This window comes from Microcebus murinus, chromosome 10, assembly GCF_040939455.1.
Source record: "Microcebus murinus isolate Inina chromosome 10, M.murinus_Inina_mat1.0, whole genome shotgun sequence".
NCBI classification, from domain to species: Eukaryota; Metazoa; Chordata; class Mammalia; order Primates; family Cheirogaleidae; genus Microcebus; species Microcebus murinus.
This window is the reverse complement of record NC_134113.1, coordinates 102,813,164-102,817,952: the sequence shown is the minus strand read 5'-3', so window position 1 is coordinate 102,817,952 and position 4,789 is coordinate 102,813,164. Positions and strand designations below refer to the sequence as shown.

The 4,789-nt window shown below is 64.0% G+C and overlaps 1 pseudogene; it reads right to left on the bottom strand.

Moving 5' to 3' along the window:
• Positions 1-3,955: 3,955 nt before the first annotated feature.
• Positions 3,956-4,074, bottom strand: LOC142873596 (uncharacterized; annotated as a pseudogene).
• Positions 4,075-4,789: the final 715 nt, after the last annotated feature.

The window sequence follows — 4,789 nt, the reverse complement described above, 5'->3', positions numbered from 1 at the left end:
GTATTCCCGGGCGGTCTCCCATCCAAGTTCTAACCAGGCCCGACCCTGCTTAGCTTCCGAGACCAGACGGGATCGGGCGCGTTCGGGGTGGTGTGGCCGTGGACGGCGGAGGGCGCCCCTGCCCCGCTCAAGAAGCCGAGCCTCTCTGCGCTTCCCCGCCGCCTCCTCCCGCCCCAGGCCCCGCGCCGGGCCGGGCCTGTTGAGTTCGCCGGCCGGGTCCCGCGGGCTCCGAGGGACGGGGGTGACAGGCGGGGCGGGCAGGGAGCGGCGGGCCGGGGTTGGGGGCTGTCTCTGTATACACACACACTCACACTCACACTCACTCACTCACACTCACACTCACACAAGATGCGCCTCCACGGCTGGACCCGCCAAGGTGGAGACCTTCAAGCCCCCCTCCTCTCCTTGCCTGGCCTCCTTCACCTCCCCGCCCCCCACCCCCAGCGCGCCGGGGCCGCTGACTGCGCACGGGCGGGAGGGGCGGGGGGCTCGCCCTTTGACCCCAGCCAGGGGCGGCCCTCCCCCACAACCCCTTTCAGCTGCGCCCCCCACCCTGTGGCCCGGCGGCCGCCTATTCCCCGGGGCCAGGGCTGGGGCACAGCGCACGGGGGAGGGGAGCCAGTGTATGGGGCGTCTCTCTCTCTCTCGGGATGTGTCCCATGGGTGGGGTGGGGTGGCGTGGTTTGTGGGGCGCTGAAGAAATCAGTCCCCTCCATCTCCTCCCTCTGGAAAACACCCAAGCCCTTGGAGAACTGCCCGCACCGCTACCGTGGGGGCCGGGACCCTCCTCTGTGTCCTCCTGTGGCCCAGTCCAAGGGGCCTGGGCCTGGCCGGGGCTGCATTGGACCCCAACCACCCTGGCGTGTGGACTCGCTAAAAATCGGCGATTAGATATTGGATTCCAGCGTCATTGAGGTCATTTCACTAATGAGTGCACCGCAAAGAGTTTCCTAATCCATCTGTGAGGGTGGCAACCGAAAGAGAATTTTAGAGCTGACAGAATAGGCGAGGAAAGGCATAGGAGATTTCCACACCCAGTAAGGAAGCCTTTCCCGAAATGGAAGAAAGAAAGGAGCAAACAGAGACACCGGTAGCCCGCCCGGATGAGAGTCTGCCCCCGAGAGAAAGTACCCTGACCAGGTTCACCCGTGGGTGGGTCGCGAGCTAGCGGCATTCAGAAGAGCGAGGCCCGCAGTCTGTGCAGAAGACACCTGCACTCGGGTGTGTGTGGCGGCACAATTCACAAGCAGCTCCAGATGTTAAACCAAGGAGAAGCCAGGGAGTTCCCAACGCCCCAGGTGTCCTCAGCCCACGACTGGCTGCTGTGGGAATGCGAAGCCCGGCTCCTTGTCTCAGAGCGGGGCAACCAGGAGGTGTGATGTCCACCCCGGGGTTCCCAGGAGGATCAGGCTGAAGCTGGGACTTGGCCTCAAAGTGTCCCCTCGCATGGCCACCCCCTTCCCCTTCCTGCTCCTCTACTCCTGGTGCCCCTCCATCCAGGGGCCAGACCTTAAAGAGTCACCCGCAAGAGAATCCTGGTCCCAAAGGAGCCTTCTGGGGGACCCCTGCTGAGAGAGGTTGTGGGCATGGCCCGCTGGGGCTCTGCCCGACCCAGGGCTGAGAGATGCAACCTCCCAGCTCTGGGTCCCTGCAGGAAGTGTTGGCAAGCACAGGGCCAGTCCTCCAAAGGCCCAGGTGCAGGGAGCCCAGGCCAAGCAGCCTGTGGAAGAAGCCACATGCTGTGCCACCCCGGGGAACACGACTGCAGGCCACGGCCCTTCCCACCTCCTCCTCCTCCACCTCCTCCTCCTCCTCCTCCTCCTCCTCCTCCTCCTCCTCCCACCCCGCCCCCGCCCCCGCCCCCACATGGCACAGGGCCCAGAGACACCTCAGACACTTGCTACCCAAAGTGCAAAGGGCATCAGTTGCTCCTCCAAACCCCCCCCCAGCCCAGCAGACCGCGTTGTCCAGCCAGCCCCCGGGCCTCCCTGGGGTGCCCAGCACAAAAGTGCAGACACCCACCGGACCCTCAATCTCAGTTTTCGGATGTTTTTGCCACTCTAAGGATCCGCAGGCCAGCTGGGCCTTCTGGCAGGACAGAGAGCCCCGGAATCCGACGTGGAGAGCTGGGTATACATCCCCATGAGGAGGCGGTCCCCACCTCCGCGGCTATCCCCTTGCGGGGAGCGGCAGCCGCGGGGCCTCAGAGAAGACACCAGGCTGGGCCCCCACGGCACAGCGGGAGCACGTCCCCCGCAGGCCACTTAGCGACGGCGGCCAGCCGGCGGACGGTTGGGTTGCGCGAGACGCTGCGGCCGCCCTGCTACCGGGTTCCTGGGAGGGCGTCCTGGAACCAGCGTCCACACCAAGCCCTTGGAAGGCCCAGGCGACGGAGGAGCCCCGTCAGGCAGGGGCCGAGGACGGTGACGGCCCGGGCGGGGAGGAGCGTGTCAGGCAGGGGCAGAGGACGGTGACAGGTGATAGGCCGGGCGGGAAGGAGTCAGTCAGGCAGGGGCCGTGGAGGAGACGGGCTGGGTAAGGGTTAGGGTTAGTGTCAGGGCACAAGTCACAATCGCAAAGACCTGGAAGCCACCCGAGTGCCCATCGACCCACGAGTGGGTAAATAAAATGTGGCGCGTGGACACCACGGAGTGCTATTCGGCTATGAGGAGCAGCGGTGAGGGGGCACCTCTCGTGGTTCTCCTGGCCAGAGCTGGAACCCGTTCCAGTAAGCCAAGTATCCCAAGAATGGACACACGAGCACCACGTGCTCGCGCTCACCAGCAAATGGGTACGAACCGATGGACACCTAAGTGGACACAGAGGAATCACCTTCTTCGGGTGGGTGTCGGGCGGGTGGGGGGAGGGGATGGGCATACACATCCATTAGGAATGGGGTGGGTACGCACCGACTGGGGGATGGGCGCACTTGAAGCTCTGACCCGAGGGGGGAGGCTGGGAGAGGGCAACGCACCCGACCTTAACATTGGTGCCCCCACAATATGCTGGAACAACATGAGAGGTAAATGAATAAGAACACGGGGGGGGGGAGGGGGGCACGGGCAACACATGTCACCTTAATACTTGGACTCCCATCATCTGCTTGAAAAGAGAGAGAAAAGAAAATGCAATAATAGAGATAAGAGACACTTTTTCAAAATAATGAATCCGGCCGGGCGCTGTGGCTCACGCCTGTAATCCTAGCACTTGGGAGGCCGAGGCGGGCGGATTGCTCAAGGTCAGGAGTTCAAAACCAGCCTGAGCAAGAGCGAGACCCCGTCTCTACTATAAATAGTAAGAAATTAATTGGCCAACTGATATATATATAAAAAATTAGCGGGGCATGGTGGCGCATGCCTGCAGTCCCAGCTACCCGGGAGGCTGAGGCAGAAGGATCACTCGAGCCCAGGAGTTTGAAGTTGCTGTGAGCTAGGCTGACGCCACGGCACTCACTCTAGCCTGGGCAACAAACCGAGACTCTGTCTCAAAAAAAAAAAAAAAAAAAAAAATGAATCCGAAGAGAAAAGTAAAAGGAGGCCTGTGGAGCAGGTCTGGGTGTGACTCCGGATCCCCGAACATCAGGTGCCACCACCAAAGATTCCTACGTGTAGCTCATAGAACCCCAAAAGCAACGGGAGGAGTTCTGGTCACATACTCCCTCAAAATGACATCCTGGCCTTCTTCTGGAACTCCCTCCCCTCTCAGACTCTCAAGGTTTCCTCCAGCGTGTCGGCTCCCACAGAGCAGACCTTAGGTCTGAGACCTGACTGTCCAGAAGCCACGCATGCTGCCGCGTGGCGGCGGTGTCACGGCTCGGGACAAGAGGAGGCCCCACGGTGCGGGCTGGGGCGCCAGGCACCGCGGCGGGCGCTGAGGGTGGGGGTCACCCCCACCCCGGGCCGCCCCCGCACTCCCAGAAACGCTACAGAACCAGAGGCAAAAAAAAAAAAGAAGAAGCCTACGGCACCCGGTATTCCCGGGCGGTCTCCCATCCAAGTTCTAACCAGGCCCGACCCTGCTTAGCTTCCGAGACCAGACGGGATCGGGCGCGTTCGGGGTGGTGTGGCCGTGGACGGCGGAGGGCGCCCCTGCCCCGCTCAAGAAGCCGAGCCTCTCTGCGCTTCCCCGCCGCCTCCTCCCGCCCCAGGCCCCGCGCCGGGCCGGGCCTGTTGAGTTCGCCGGCCGGGTCCCGCGGGCTCCGAGGGACGGGGGTGACAGGCGGGGCGGGCAGGGAGCGGCGGGCCGGGGTTGGGGGCTGTCTCTGTATACACACACACTCACACTCACACTCACTCACTCACACTCACACTCACACAAGATGCGCCTCCACGGCTGGACCCGCCAAGGTGGAGACCTTCAAGCCCCCCTCCTCTCCTTGCCTGGCCTCCTTCACCTCCCCGCCCCCCACCCCCAGCGCGCCGGGGCCGCTGACTGCGCACGGGCGGGAGGGGCGGGGGGCTCGCCCTTTGACCCCAGCCAGGGGCGGCCCTCCCCCACAACCCCTTTCAGCTGCGCCCCCCACCCTGTGGCCCGGCGGCCGCCTATTCCCCGGGGCCAGGGCTGGGGCACAGCGCACGGGGGAGGGGAGCCAGTGTATGGGGCGTCTCTCTCTCTCTCGGGATGTGTCCCATGGGTGGGGTGGGGTGGCGTGGTTTGTGGGGCGCTGAAGAAATCAGTCCCCTCCATCTCCTCCCTCTGGAAAACACCCAAGCCCTTGGAGAACTGCCCGCACCGCTACCGTGGGGGCCGGGACCCTCCTCTGTGTCCTCCTGTGGCCCAGTCCAAGGGG